At 36.4% G+C, this 17,500-nt stretch overlaps 1 long non-coding RNA gene across 1 annotated transcript in view; it reads right to left on the bottom strand.

Annotated features, from left to right (window-relative positions):
- The window catches only part of LOC118764700, a 23,568-nt gene that overhangs the window by 849 nt on the left and 5,219 nt on the right, over nucleotides 1-17,500 (bottom strand). The window contains exon 2 of the long non-coding RNA XR_005000506.1: nucleotides 12,512-12,514. This is a non-coding gene — a long non-coding RNA (uncharacterized LOC118764700). The remainder of the gene's footprint in view (nucleotides 1-12,511; nucleotides 12,515-17,500) is intronic.

Raw genomic sequence — 17,500 nt, forward strand, 5'->3', positions numbered from 1 at the left:
TTCTCTTTTTGGCATCAAATAGACATATTTATACACTTACATATATGATGCATGTATGTATATATACATATATATGTGTGTGTGTGTGTGTATGTATATGTATATATGTATATATGTATATATATATATATATATATATATATATATATATATATATATATATATATATATATATATATATATATATGCCATTAGAAAGGGCATCCAGCTGTAGAAACACTGCCAGATCAGATTGGGGCCTGGTGCAGCCTCCTGGCTTCCCAGACCCCAGTCAAACCGTCCAACCCATGCCAGCATGGAAATGGACGTTAAACGACGAAGAGATGATATATATATATATACCTATATATATGTACATATATATATATATATATATATATATATATATATATATATAAATAGATAGATAGATAGATAGATAGATAGATAGATAGATAGATAGATAGATAGATAGATAGATAGATAGATAGATAGATATATACATATATATATAAGCATATATATATATGCATACAAATAATTTAGGTTAACATAGAGATCAATAAGTATTGATCAGAAAGAATTTTGATAAGGTATAAAAGCAAATGAAAAGTGTTTCCCATAAAGACATTGGGTTTGAAATTATTTCTCATTAACAATAATTAGATTCTAGGTTATGAAAGTCGAGTCAGTGAAAAAGTTATCAGTTTTGATATTGATGAACATCAGTAATGCATATGCTGATTTGATTGTAAAAGTCGTTTAGCTGGCAAATTTACATGTTAATCTGATATTTCCAGGTGAATAAAGTTTAAAGTTCAATGCTACACATCTGAATAATCTCTGCTGGTCAAGATATCTTAAAATATTTACCTCTGAAACATTGTCTTAAGCCACAGAGTTGGCATTTTGACCACGACTAATATTCTAATTTCTGTTGATGACAATTGTATTAATTAATTGAACTTTTCTTGACAGAGCAGAGATGGTAAATGATAAGAGTCCTTTTCCAACCTTTTAAGTCTCCAAAATGATGATGATAATATAATGATGATAATGATAATAATAATAACAATAATAATATGATAATAATAATAATAATAATAATAATAATAATAATAATAATAATAATAATAATAATAATAATAAAAATGGTGATGATGATAATGATAATCAGAGAAAGGATTATTTCTTGAATTTAGTTTAAAATGATATGAAAATAATATAGACTGATTTATTGCCTACATGTTAAGTCAGTGTTAACAGCAGAAAGATTTGGATTTAGCAAGAGTGATTAGAGAATTATGGGAGTGTTGGAGCAAATGTAGTGCCAAAGATGTTATTGATGTGCAGTGTGCATAAATCAACGGACCGAGATGCAATGGACAGTGTAACATTGGGTGACAGCGATATAACAGCAAAACTATAAAAATAAATTGGCAAAAGAATGCTGCTAGCGAAATATATAACATAACAATTGTGAGATTATAATCATTATTGATATAGGAATACCAATATAAACATATTAATTACATAGATTAAGAAGTCATATAGAGTAGAAGTAGTAGTAGTAATGATGATGATAATAATATAATAATAATAATAATAATAATAATAATAATAATAATTATAATATAATAATAATAATTATAATAATAATAATAATATAATAATAATAATAATAATAATAAAATAATAATAATAATAATAATAATAATAATAATAATAATATAATAATTATAATAATAATAATAATAATAATAATAATAATAATAATAATAATAATGATAATAATAATAATAATAATAATAATAATAATAATAATAAAAATGGTGATGATGGTAATGTTATAGATGCATAAATACTTGCTACACTGATGTGATTAAAATGAATATTAAGATATAACGAATGTCATCAACATGTATTAATGAGTTAGATGGAGTGATTTAAGAGATATAGATATAGGTTTCTTGTAAGCATCACAACGTTTAGATAATACATATAATATTGTCGGCATAATCACTAAATATTTACACGGATGCTGTTGGGTTGTTTATTTAGTGGATTTATATTTACACTGTGGCAGTTAGATAGTTGATATTGCATTGTATTTTAGTTCAATTTCTATTGAGAATGACATTGTATTTGTCGTACATATATTCTGGAGTTGATTAAATTGCCAGTAATGGCCTTTCTTTATAGATTTTTTAGCCTTCAATCGATGTAAAAAGACAGCAAAAAAAAAATTTCCCCTTCAATATTTATTACCTTTTTAAAGTGGTGAACAGGCAGAAATGTTAGCATGCTGGTTGAAATGCTTTGCGGTATTTCGTCTGGCAGAAACGTTAGCACAGCCGGGCGAAATGCTTTGCGGTATTTAGTCTGCCGCTACATTCAGAGATCAAATTCCGCTGAGGTTGACTTTGCCTTTCATCCTTTTGGGGTCGATTAAGTAAGTACCAGTTATGCACTGGGGTCGACATAATCGACTTAATCCGTTTGTCTGTCCTTGTTTGTCCCCTCTGTGTTTAGCCCCTTGTGGGTAATAAAGAAATAGGTATTTCGTCTGTTTTTGTGTTTAGAGTTCAAATTCCACCAAGGTCGATTTTGCTTTTCATCCTTTCAGGGTTGATGAATGAAGTATCAGTTGCATACTGGGGTCGATCTAATCGATTGGTCCCCTCCCCCAAAATTTTGCACTTGGTATTCGTCTGTTTTTTGTGTTTAGATTCAAATTCCACCAGGTCGATTTTGCTTTTCATCCTTTCAGGGTTGATGAATGAGCATACTGGGGTCGATCTAATCGATTGGTCCCCTCCCCCAAAATTTTGCACTTTGAGCCTAGAGTATTAAAGAATATTTATTACCTTTTTCCCAAAGCAGCAATATAGCAGTATCATTAGTATGCCAGGCACATTGCTTAGTAGCATTTCATCCATCTGCTTGTTCTGATTTCGACTACCAAGTTTGACTTTGCTTTCATCCTTTTGGGGTCTATAAATGCATACCAAGGTTGATGTAAATGACTTAGCCCCCTCCTTCGAAATTGCTGGCCTTGCACCAAAATTTGAAACTAATATTTCCTTTTATTCTTTTACTTGTTTCAGTCATTTGACTGCGGCCATGCTGGGGCATAGCCTTGAAAAATTTAGTCAAATGTATCAACCCTAGTACTTCTTTTCTTTCTTTTTAAGAGCCTGGTACTTATTCTATTAGTCTCTTTCACCAAACAGCTCAGCTACAGGGACATAAACACACCAACACTAGTTGTTGAGTGGTGATGGAAAGACAAACACAGACACAAAAATACACACACATAGAAAGAGGGAGAAAGAAAGCGCGAGAGTGAGAGAGTGGAACAGAAAGAGAAAGAAGAGGGGAGAGAGTGGATGAGAGAGAGAACATGACAGAGACAGACAGATAGATAGGTAGATAGACAGGCAGATAGATAGATAGATGGATAGATAGATAGATAGATAGATAGATAGATAGATAGATAGATAGATAGATAGATAGGCAGATAGATAGATAGATAGATAGATAGATAGATAGATAGAGCTGATAGATAGATAGGTAGATAGACAGGCAGATAGATAGATATGGTAGATAGATATGTTTCTTTATTAGCCACACAGGGCTGCACAAGATAGAACAAATTACAAGGTAGAGCTTTTCTTTTGAAGGTTTAAAAAAAAAAAAAATAATAATAAAATAATAAATACAGATAAAATAAATAAAAAAAGGGGGGGTCGATAAAAGGATCGTAAAGAGAGAAGAGGACAAAAAGGGGGGGTTAAAAAAAAAAAAAAAAAAAAAAAAAAAAAAAGGGGGAGAGGAAAAAAATTGATCAATAGGATCGTTATCACAGAAATGTCAATATGAAGTGTAAAGGGGAGGACAGGTGAGGTTTACCCGTGGAAAGAAAAGCCTACGGAAAAGACCACGGTAACCTCGGTCACTAGTCCACATGTTATATTTTCTTTTTTTTTTTTTTTTTTTTGCAAATATCAACTCTCTGTATTTCATTTTTTTACGGTTCATAGAATCATAGTCAGGTGGCTTCGTCATTCATACGTGCCATCCTTGCTACATTCACCCATCTTTTTTTAAACATTCACTAGACAAAACTTGCCTCTCTACTACTCTCACTTTTTTTCTTCAAGTGATACTTGAAGAAGTTGATGAGAGATTGACCGAGAGGGAAAGTGTTTGTCTCTAATCCTTTTCAGACGCGTCCACCAATACATTCTTTCGCCATAGCCCAAGTATGATAAAAATAGCTCTTCCTTCCCGTTTGAAGGAAGGAGGCGTGACGATATTAACGATAGACTCGGCTGATAACCGACACGTCCCACACGTGACAGCAGTCGTTCGACATAAGCCCACAGGTGGGAAATTGCTGGACACTGCACGATTGCGTGCAGAGCGGTTCGTCGCTCTGCCCGCATCTCGGCAGGTCGGCCCCGTGTTTCTCGAGCCATGCCTATAGAGCTTATCCGAACGGTAGCGCTTCTCGGTAGCACCGCCAGGCCAGGGATCTCTGGAAGTTGTCCATAGGTCCCTGGGCCGAAAGTCGTTTTGAACAGGCGGGTCAGGTTTCCTCGTTCGACGCCCAATTTTGCCCGAGCTCGTCGTCGTACCTCCCCTCCACTAATCCCCTATAGAATGCTTTGGTTTGTTGAAGTCACTCAAGGTCGACCCGGGACGGCAGAGTTTGCTTGAGAGCAACGCGACACTCGCGGTGCCATTCGCCCTTTCTTCGGCCTCTTTTTGATCCACGACTCAGTTCGGTCATGGAGACGAGTTGCGGGAATGCGTGCCTCACAAACGGCGACCACACCTGTTCACGTCGTCTACATAGAGCCGGAGATGTCGCAGTCTCAGCGCGTGTCTGCGCATCATCACCACGGCATGCCCAGCCCTCCTTTTAACGGGTGTTGACAGCAATGGATCGCCTGACCATCGGGACGCATCCTTTCCACAAGAAGCGGAAGAGGATGCGTTCTAGTTTGGTGATGGTAGGGTCGGGACAAGGTACGACGGTCAGGCGGTAGTAGATGAGGACGCGATGTACGTTTCACCACCTCCGCCCGACCTTTTAGGGACAGTTTCCCTCGGCCCATTGCTGGGCGAGAGTGACCACCCTACTCGTTATCTCGTTCCAGTTCTTCTCCATTTGGAGGTCCGGACCGAACCAGACCCCGAGCAACTCAACCGGGCCGTTGTCCAGCGTCCACGACGGAGGTACTGGTGGACGGCATGGGCTTGCTTCTCCAGGTGCCGAGCCGCAAGCCCACTGACTTTCCCCGTTGATTTTTGCTCCTGTCACCGCTTCGTAGTCTTTCAGTGTCTCGCCGACCCGCTCGATGTGCTCGTGGCTTGACACTATGACGGTGACGTCGTCCGCGTATGCAGACACGCTCGTCCCGCATCCTAATTCTCGCGGGATGCCCTCAGAGTCGCCAGCTTCCGCAGTAGTGGCTCAAGAGTCAATACGTATAAAGCGCCGAGAGGGGGCATCCCTGACGGACCGAACGTGCAATGTCGAAGGGTCTCGATAGATGTCCATTTACGCGAATTACCGAACGGATGCCTCTGTACAAGGCAGCTATCCAGCCGCGGAAGACGGGACCGAAACCAGCCGCTCTCAGGACTGCCCCCAAGTATCGATGGTCTACCCTATCAAGGCTTTCGATTGATCCAAGTTGATCAGGGCCCCACCCATGCCAGGTTCGTTAACTACCCTGTCTATGATGTCGCATCAGATGGAGGTTGTCATGGATGCTCCGGCCCCGGCACGGCGCACGTTTGTGCGTTGTCGACCAGTTTCTCCATGACAAGCGCCAACCTCTTGGCTAACACCTTTGTCAAAATTTTCAGGTCGCATTGAGCAGAGTGATTGGCCTAAAGTTATCTATAATGTTTCCCTTGTTTGGATCTTTCTTCAGCAGAGTTACAGCTCCTCGACTCACAAAACCGGTATGCTCCGTTTTGCTGCCAGTTGCAGTATACCGCTGCCAAGACGTCTCCAAACAAGTCTGGCATACAATTAAAATCGTAGGGTAGACCATCCAAACCCGGTGATTTGTCCCTCGAGCATTCTGCCATCGCTTCCGCACTTCCGCGCCGTGATGGCACCTTCGCAGCACCCTGCCTTTCTTGTCGAGAGTGGAGGTCGTTGCAGCTATGTAGGTAGGCACTGAAGTCTACCCTACGTTCTTGCCCTCCACTCGTCCCGAACAGTCGGGCAAAATGCTGCTGAAAGGCCTCACACATTTTACTTGGCCCGAGCAATTCGCGCCCCTGTTCATCTACCAGTGACCGAATGGTGGCTTTGTTGGCCCTGTTGCGCCTCTGCCACCCGGGCCTCTCTCGCGGCTCCAACACCTTCGTTCCTTAGAGCACGCATCCTAGCTCTGACAGCACATCCTTCGTGTTTGGCGTTGAAGTGTTGGTTCGAGGGCCAACCTCGCCGCCAAACGTCGGATGCGATGCCGCTTCTAATTGCCTCTTCTAGCTTCTTAACTAGCTCACCTCTCTCTATTTCTATCTATGGCTAGTGCTTTGCTGTACCTATCGCTTCTGCTTTTACTGCTCTCTTGAGGGCAACCACCATTTTTTGTTGATGATGGCTCCCGTCAAAGCCCTCTTTACTAGTGTGCTAATCCGGTCCTGAAAACTTGTCTGGACGGGAATGATGCGTTCAGTTTCCAGTACCCAGGACCCTGTCTATGTGCCTAGATAGATAGATAGATAGATAGATAGATAGATAGATAGATAGATAGATAGATAGATAGATAGATAGATAGATAGATAGATAGATAGATAGATTGATAGATAGGAAGGTAGGTTGGTAAGTAGGTAGGTAGATGGACAGATGGATAGACAGACAGACAGACAGATAGACAGATAAATAGGTTTACAGAGGAAAAGAGAGAGAGAGAGAATTGATGTATAAACATCAAAGAATAAATCATCGTAATTAAGAGCTCAATTAATTGCAGGTCGTTAAACTCCAGCAGATTATTACATTGCATTAAATCCAAGTGGAACTGACTTGTATGTACATACATAATCAGCAAAACCAATCTTTAAGAGCAATACACTTAACATAACTAGCAATGGTTTTCTGATTAACATAACATAGCATTCCTGATGATTTGAGTAAATACGGCTTTTAAATAAATTTAATTTCATTTTAAATGAATTAATTATGTATCACACTTAAGTAATTACACATTTGGTGATGTTTATCTTAATGAAACAGCTGTTGAGCACAAAGTATGAATTATATGTGAAATTTATGCTTTTTTTGTTTGATGCTCTATGCATGTATCTATATATATATATATCATCATCATCATCATCATCATCGTTTAGCGTCCGTTTTCCATGCTAGCATGGGTTGGACGGTTCAACTGGGGTCTGGGAAGCCAAAAGGCTGCACCAGGCCCAGTCTGATCTAGCAATGTTTCTATGGCTGGATGCCCTTCCTAATGCCAACCACTCCATGAGTGTAGTGGGTGCTTTTTACGTGCCACTGGCACAGGTGCCAGACGAGGCTGGAAAACGGTCCACGATCGGATGGTGCCTTTTACATGCCACCGGCACGGGGGCCAGGGGAGGCTGGCAATGGCTACGAACGGATGGTGCTTTTTACGTGACACCGGCACGAGGCCAGTCGGGGCGGCGCTGGCAACGACCACATTCGGATGGTTCTCTTACATGCCACCGGCACTGGTATCTCAGCTGCAACTTCCATTGATCGATTTTGATTTTGATTTTGATTTTCACTTGCCTCAACAGGTCTTCACAAGTAGAGTTTTGTGTCCCAAGAAGGAAAGGTATGCATAAGTGGACTGGCTACATCCCTTGTAGAGGCAACGGGTTATGGTCTCACTTGTCCTGCCGGGTCTTCTCACACACAGCATACTTCCAGAGGTCTCGCTCTCTAGTCATTTCCTCAGTGAGACCTAAAGTTCGAAGGTCGTGCTTCACCACCTCGTCCCAGGTTTTCCTGGGTCTGCCTCTTCCACAGGTTCCCTCAACCGCTAGGGTGTGGCACTTTTTCACACAACTATCTTCATGCTAATACAATAGCATGAATAGGATAAACTATCCATATAATGCAGAAAAATCATTACTATTGTATTAACATTATCATGTGTTTGAGAATAAATTATTTCTGTATCTTTATATCTCAATGTAAATACATCTCAACATCTCAATGCTTCTAAAGCAAACTTTGTTTACTTTCATTGTAAATTGAATAAATAAATATGTGTGTGTGTATGCATGTATGTATGAATATATATATATATTATATATATATATATATATGCATGTTTGCATGTATATGAGTGTGTGTGTATGAATATATATATTATATATATATATATATACATAAATGGCTATTTCTGTCTGTTTTTGGCTGTGTGTGTATTTGTGAATTTGTTACTTTAATTCCTCCAAGACTACCCAACCAATCTTGATGAAACTTGACATGTGTGGGGGGGGGGGCTTATGCCCATGCAGTCAAACACTTAGAATTTCAAAAAATTGATCATATATAACCAGCATCGATTTTTCAAAAATCAGTAGGACATTTCAATGCAAATTCTCATATGAATGTTATTTTCTGCCATAACTTTCAACGTTTTCAACTAATTTTCTTGAAATCTTATACACAGATGGAATATGGACTGAAGATGGGTTAAGGTAAATAATTTTTTCCTAGGCCGCTCAAGTGAAGCGTAAGAGGATTTTTGATTAACTGATTAACGAAATTCAGCCTAAATTGTTGTGGGTTAAAATGTTCATCAATTATGTATTTTTTTTAACACCTGCACTTAAAATTGTCAGGTCTAACCATTGCAATCGATATTTGATTCTCACGATCAGTGGAACTATACCCATGAAACAGAGTCATCAAATTAAGTGCATGTACACTTAAAATTTTCTCTCAGGTTGCAAGAGAATTTGCCCCAAAATAACAAAAATCGTAATTTTTGTATGCTTTTTTCTCCTCCTCCTCATAGTATCTTACGACTCTTTTGACCACCACGTTGCCATCTCTGCACTCCAGCAATTTTTGTAAGCATAAAATCTCTTTTCTCTAAATGATTTTTTTGTTTACTTTTCAAACAGTTATGCTTATTTTTTTATCATACAATTCCCTTCTTGGTGTTTCCATTGAATATATAATTGCAGAACGATTGTCATTTTCTGTTTCCACATGTATTTATTTGTATTATTGTTTCATGAATGAATTTGCTTACACCTTCTATTACCTGTGTTATGTCTTGATTTCATTTTTTGTCTGAGAAAAATTAGGCATTGTAATGGGTACTGGGAATATCCCCGCTCCTGGGTATTACCGAGTACCTCAGCAAGTATAATATATATATATATATACCCATATATATATATATATATATATATAAATTAGAGAGAAACCGGTATTATATAATTCAAACAATGATAAATATAAATCATACCATATAGAAAAAATAAAATATATAAAACATTTACCTAGATCACAATAAAGTACATAATAATAATAAAACTATATATTAATAAATAGAACTATGTATATTTCTTGACTATATTTTCAATTCGAATACAATTCATTTAAATTTAATTCAATCCAAAAACATCAATTTAAAAGTATAATAGTGGTTTTTCTTATTTATATATATATATATATATATATATATATATATATATATATATATATATATAGATAAGAAGTTTGTTTGGTAAAGCACGTGGGTGAATATATAAGAAAATAGTAAAGTGTGAAAAAACGACAGAAGGCTTAAATGTTAAAAATATATATATTTGTGTCAAAAATGTCTGGAGAATATTGAAAAATTTTTTTTCCTTTCCTTAAAATGACATAATTTTAAAATTTTAAAGAATTACCGGTTTCGCGTGTAGCTTTTCAAATTTCTTGTGACGTTATGTTTATATTGCATGGAATTATCGTTGTTTTTATTTCCAGGAGATTTCTAAATAAGGGGAGGTATGAGTGATTTTTTCCGGTGTAGGGGAGATAATCGCTTAAAAAATTTTTTTTCCATTTTCCTTGTTAATTTCTCTCTGTCAGTATGTTCGGATGGTTGAGTCTGGGTTTGTACTTTTCAATGAAGAATGTTTCCTTGTTCAGTCTCATTTGTGTTTGATGATCCGAAAGCACATTGGTAAAATGGGAAGATTAAAAATTGTGGCAGTAGTTGCTTTGCGCATTTCTCAATGTGCTCACTAAAAGGTATCATTCTATATTCTGGGAATGCAATCTGTTGTCGATGCAGTGTGCATCTCTGCGCCTGAGTGATAGTCCCGTGGAACCCACGTAGTCTTGGTGGCAGCCCGAGCATTTAATAACATAAATTGTTTTCAGAGGCACAAGTAAAGTTAGATTTGATCTTAATTTCTGTCCCTCTTTAAAGAAGAATTCTGATCCTTCCAATAGGTTAGGACATGTTGCACAGTTCGATCTACCACATTTTTTTACTTTTGCATCCGTAATTTTAGAAGACAATTTTGCCTTTGTGAGAATCTTTTTAAGTGATTTAGGCTGTTTGTAGCTTTTAATGATTTGGTGTATGTTTAGAATTTCCTTTATTTTGGGTTTTTATGAAGTATTGGTAAATTCTGGGTGATGATGGTGAAGGCTTCTTTGTTTCTGGGGTTGTATGTAGATATGTAAGGTAGTATTTTCGGGGAAGGTGTGTTGTTGTGTTGAACTTTTCTTAAAGTTTCTATGTTGATTTCTGTTGCACGTCTGATCCCATCCTCTATGAGTTGAGCTGGGTAATGTCTGTCAATTAGGGTGTTTTTGAGTTCTTGCAGTCTAAAGTTCCTGGTATTTTGTTCTGACACTATTGTGCATATCCTTCTTGCAAGGTTGAAGGGGATGTTTGTTTTAGTGTGTCTTGGGTGGCATGAATTAAAAAGAAGGTATTGTTTGGCGTCTGTGGCTTTGTAAAAAATGTCTGTTTCTATTTTAAGGTTAATTTTTTTAATTAGTATATCCAAGAACGGGAGCTCCTTTTGGTTGTATTCCATTGTGAACTGTATATTTGGGTTTATGCTGTTCAATAGGTTTTTAAATTTTAGGAGTTTATCTATGTTTTTCATTCCAGAGAATGAAACAATCGTCTAGGAATCGTTTCCAATTCTCTTTTATGTATTGAGAGAGGGAGTTTCCAAAGATTGATAGAGATTCCTGGTAAATGATTATTTCCATGTATCCCATTGTTAAGTTCGCAATGACTGGTGCTGCCCTTGTACCCATAGCAATTCCGGATTTTTGACGGTAAAATGTATTGTCAAACATGAAGTGGTTATTGTGTAGGATGAATTCAATTGATTTAGTAATGAATTCTTACTGATCCTTTTTGGTATTTCTTTTCTTCGGAAATTGGTCTAACCAGAATTGTATTGCCTCCAGTCCATAATTATGAGGTATACTGGTATACAGGTTGACTACATCAAATGAAACCAGGATTGTTTCTTCCTTGTTTTTTTTTTGGGAGGTGGTTTAACATATCTAAGTCATCTCTGATATGGCTATCGATATGTTTAAGGAAGGGTTTCAAGAGGATGTCCATAAGTAGACTTAGTCTGTGTGTTTCACAGGTTGGGCCAGCTACAATGGGTCGTAGTTTTAGGTCCCCCGGATTAGGTGTGTGTATGTATGTCTTTGGTGATTTTTTAATGGTTTCATTTATAATTTGACTTTTATGAATTTTTGGCAGACCATAGAAAAGGCTAGGTTTGCATTTAAAGTTTGTTAGGAAATCAATCTCTTTGGTTGTCAGTTCCTTTTCATGGGTTTTAATTAGTGAAGATAGAGTTTTCATTATTTTTGTGGGGTGTAGTTGGTAATTTTTTCATAATGTAGGTCTTCATCAAGCAAGGAAATTACAAGATTTCTGTAGTATGATGTATCCTTATTACAACTGCTTTCCCTTGTCCGCTTCCTTAATGGTTATATCTTCATCATTTTGGAGTCTATCAGTTCTTTCCATTGTGTTTTGTTAAAATTTGGGTTAGCTTTCTGTTTATGTATAGTATGGTAGGGGAAGTTCTCAATGTGGTTACAGATTCGTCAAGATCTTTATTTAACCTCTGTGGGATGTGTTCACTTTTGTTCTTGACAGTGATTCATCTTCAGTATTGAAACGTTTGAGCTTAAGACTAGCAGAAGCATCAAACAGTTTCAATACTGAAGATGAATCACTTGTCAAGAACAAAAGTGAACACATCCCACACAGAGGAAGAAATAAAGATCTTGACGATTCTGTAACCACATTGAGAACTTCCCCTACCATACTATACATAAACAGAAAGCTAACCCAAATTTTAACAAAACACAATGGAAAGAACTGATAGAACTCCAAAATGATGAAGATATAACCATTAAGGAAGCGGACAAGGGAAATGCAGTTGTAATAATGGATACATCATACTACAGAAATCTTGTAATTTCCTTGCTTGATGAAGACCTACATTATGAAAAAATTACCAACTACACCCCACAAAAAATAATGAAAACTCTATCTTCACTAATTAAAACCCATGAAAAGGAACTGACAACCAAAGAGATTGATTTCCTAACAAACTTTAAATGCAAACCTAGCCTTTTCTATGGTCTGCCAAAAATTCATAAAAGTCAAATTATAAATGAAACCATTAAAAAATCACCAAAGACATACATACACACACCTAATCCGGGGGACCTAAAACTACGACCCATTGTAGCTGGCCCAACCTGTGAAACACACAGACTAAGTCTACTTATGGACATCCTCTTGAAACCCTTCCTTAAACATATCGATAGCCATATCAGAGATGACTTAGATATGTTAAACCACCTTCCAAAAAAAACCAAGGAAGAAACAATCCTGGTTTCATTTGATGTAGTCAACTTGTATACCAGTATACCTCATAATTATGGACTGGAGGCAATACAATTCTGGTTAGACCAATTTCCGGAAGAAATACCAAAAGGATCAGTAAGGAATTCATTACTAAATCAATTGAATTCATCCTACACAATAACCACTTCATGTTGACATACATTTTACCGTCAAAAATCCGGAATTGCTATGGGTACAAGGGCAGCACCAGTCATTGCGAACTTAACAATGGGATACATGGAAATAATCATTTACCAGGAATCTCTATCAATCTTTGGAAACTCCTCTCTCAATACATAAAGAGAATTGGAAACGATTCCTAGACGATTGTTTCATTCTCTGGAATGAAAACATAGATAAACTCCTAAATTTAAAAACCTATTGAACATAACCCAAATATACAGTTCACAATGGAATACAACCAAAAGGAGCTCCCGTTCTTGGATATACTAATTAAAAAATTACCTTAAAATAGAAACAGACATTTTTACAAAGCCACAGACGCCAAACAATACCTTCTTTTTTTCATGCCACCCAAGACACACTAAAACAAACATCCCCTTCAACCTTGCAAGAAGGATATGCACAATAGTGTCAGAACAAAATACCAGAACTTTAGACTGCAAGACTCAAAAACACCCTAATTGACAGACATTACCCAGCTCAACTCATAGAGGATGGGATCAGACGTGCAACAGAAATCAACATAGAAACTTTAAGAAAAGTTCAACACAACAACACACCTTCCCCGAAAATACTACCTTACATATCTACATACAACCCCAGAAACAAAGAAGCCTTCACCATCATCACCCAGAATTTACCAATACTTCATAAAAAACCCAAAATTAAAGGAAATTCTAAACATACACCAAATCATTAAAAGCTACAAACAGCCTAAATCACTTAAAAAGATTCTCACAAAGGCAAAATTGTCTTCTAAAATTACGGATGCAAAAGTAAAAAATGTGGTAGATCGAACTGTGCAACATGTCCTAACCTTTGGAAGGATCAGAATTCTTCTTTAAAAGAGGACAGAAATTAAGATCAAATCTAACTTTACTTGTGCCTCTGAAACATAATTTATGTTATTAAATGCTCGGGCTGCCACCAAGACTACGTGGGTTCCACGGACTATCACTCAGGCGCAGATGCACACTGCATCGACAACAGATTGCATTCCCAGAATATAGAATGATACCTTTTAGTGAGCACATTGAGAAATGCGCAAAGCAACTAATGCCACAATTTTTAATCTTCCCATTTTACCAATGTGCTTTCGGATCATCAACACAAATGAGACTGAACAAGGAAACATTCTTCATTGAAAAGTACAAACCCAGACTCAACCATCCGAACATACTGACACAGAGAAATTAACAAGGAAATGGGAAAAAATTTTTTAAGCGATTCTCCCTACACCGAAAAAATCACTCACTACCTCCCCTTATTTAGAAATCTCCTGGAAAAAAAACAACGATAATTCCATGCAATATAAACATAACGTCACAAGAAATTTGAAAAGCTACACGCGAAACGGGTAATTTCTTTAAAAATTTTAAAATTATGTCATTTAAGGAAAGGAAAAAATTTTTCCAATATTCTCCAGACATTTTGACACAAATATATTTATTTTAACATTTAAGCCTTCTGTCGTTTTTTCACACTTTACTATTTTCTTATATATATATATATATATTATATATATGTATATATATATGTATGTATTTGTATATATAGGTGTATATTATATATATATATATATATATATATATACATATGTATGTTGTATATATATCTCAGGATGCTTCCCTTTCATAGTTGAATATATATGTATATATACAGGCACAGGTATGACAGTGTGGTAAGAAGCTTATTTCCCAACCACATGGTTCCGAGTTTAGTCCCACTATGTCGTACCATGGGCAAGTGTCTTCTACTATAGCCTCAGACTGATCAAAGCCTCGTGAGTGGATTTTGTAGATGGAAACTGAAAGAAGCCCATCGTAACCATATGTAAATAATTGGCAATTTTTTTCCTCCATCTTCCTTTTCTATTGGACTTTCTTTTGCCTCCTGTTTCCGAAGAAGAGGTTTGCTCGAAATGTAAAACTACCTTTATTTCCTTTTCCTTGAATGTCTGCTAATACTTTATATCTACCATGTCCTTGCATTGTTGTTTATTTGTGTTTGCTCTTTGTTTTTTGCCATTTACTATGTGTGTGTGTGTGTGTGTGTGTGTGTGTGTGTGTGTGTGTGTGTGTGTGTGTGTGTGTGTGTGTGTGTATGTGTGTGTGTGTGTATGTGTGTGTGTGTATGTATATGTTTGTGTGTCTGTATTTGCCTGCCCACCATTGCTTTACAACCAATGTTGGTGTGTTTATGTCCCCGTAACTTAGCAGTTTGCAAAAGAGACCAATAGAAAAAGTACTAGGCTTACAAAGAATAAGTCCTGAGACTGATTCGTTCAGTTAATAGCAGCGCTTCAGCATGGCTGTAGTCAAATGACTGAACAAGTAAAAGAATATCATATATATATATATATAAATATATATATATATATATATATATACATATGTATATAGCTGAAGTATTAAAATTGATCAAAGGACATATTAAGTATGTCTACCTGCTGGAAATAACAGTCAAAACTCTTATTTAAATAGCCAAAATAAACTATAAAAATCAACTATAAAAATCCACTGAAGGTAAATCAGGTTAAGAGAATCTCCCAATGTACATTTAAGTATTTGGACTCACGTGGACCGGTTTTCTGCACTGGCAAAACTAGCCTTAGCTTCCTTAGCATGCATATATAAAGTAAAAAAAGAAAGAAAGAAAGAAAGAAAGAAATAAAGAAAGAAAGAAAGTAAAAAAAAAGAAAGAAAAAAAAGAAAGAAAGAAAACAAATAAACAAACAGCCACATAAGTGTAAACATGAGGAAGGACAGAGTTTTCAAAATTGAAAGTAGAGTGTTGTAATTTATCGAAGCTTGAAATTCTATAAATCATTGCTCATTGTTTCTTGTTGTCAATCATCAGACAATTATAAAAGCTAAAATGGATATTTGATATGTAATGAGCTAAAAGTAAAATGTTTGAACTTCACATGGACTACACCCAGTTGGTTGACAAAGAATAATAAAGTTAACAATGAAACTGTTGTTTGAAATTACATGTTTGACACACAACACAGAGTGAATTAACGATAAGCAATATAGTAAGCATAGGAAGGAACACCTATGTGCAAATACATAAAGGCGACACTTTGTAATATTGGTTGATAGATAAAACGCAATATGCAGCCTGAACCAATATTTCCAAGCATAAAAGTGCACACGCACACACATACATGTATGCATAGGTATGCATGGGGGAAAAAAAAAAGATTTATTGACAATTGTGTGTGTGGAAGCTAATACATGTGTAAGGAAATTAATTTGTAGTGATGAAATGTCTTTCATAGCAAAGATAACAAAAAAAAAACTTAGTGTATTATCCTTAGAATTAACCACTTCACTCAACTGATTGGAGATACATAATTACAAAGCAGGTACTTCAAAGAATGGCTACAGCAGCCAAGCAATTCTGATCATATATACAATAATTTCATTATTATTATTATTACAAAGCAGGTACTTCAAAGAATGGCTACAGCAGCCAAGCAATTCTGATCATATATACAATAATTTCATTATTATTATTATTATTATTATTATTTATTTAACCCTTTAACATTCAGATTACTCTGTCAAATGTAATTTTTTTTTATTCAAATTGTTTTCAATTGATCATGCACTATCTTATAGCTTTGAGGTTTCAATGATGTGATTGTTATTTTTAGAATGTTATTGTAGCTTAGGCGTGAGAGGTTAGAGATGGCTAGTTTGAATGCAAAACATGTAGAATATTTGAGTTGGATTTGTCTGGTTTAAATCTTTAGCATCCAAATTACTCTAGGAGTGGCTGTGTGGAAAGTAGCTTGCTTATGAACCACATGGTTCTGGGTTCAGTCCCACTGTGTGGCACCTTGGGCAAGTGTCTTCTACTATAGCCTCGGGCCGACCAAAGCCATGCGAGTGGATTTGGTAGGCAGAAACTGAAGGAAGCCCATCGTATATATGTATATATATATATGTATGTGTGTCTATATGTTTGTGTGTCTGTGTTTGTCCCCCCAACATCACTTGACAACCAATGCTGGTGTGTTTACATCCCTGTAACTTAGCAGTTCGGCAAAAGGTACCAATAGAACAAGTATTAGGCTTCCAAAGAATAAGTCCTGGGATCGCTTTGCTCGACTAAAGGTGGTGCTGCAGCATGGCCACAGTCAAATGGCTGAAACAAGTAAAAGAGTAAAAGGGTATCCTATATAATGCTTATTTAATCACATTGTTTTGAATATATCAAACATCATCATGTAGCTTTGAGATTTCATTGTTGTTATTGTTTACTTTTAGAATGACATTGTAGGGTAAGTGTAAGAGGCTGAATCTGGCCAATTTGAACATAAAACAGGTTGAATATTTGTGCCAGATATGGCCGGTTTAAAAGCTAGAGTTAAACTGTGGTCATATTCAAATAACACAGGAATC

Source organism: Octopus sinensis, linkage group LG9 (genome assembly GCF_006345805.1).
Source record: "Octopus sinensis linkage group LG9, ASM634580v1, whole genome shotgun sequence".
Taxonomy (NCBI): domain Eukaryota; kingdom Metazoa; phylum Mollusca; class Cephalopoda; order Octopoda; family Octopodidae; genus Octopus; species Octopus sinensis.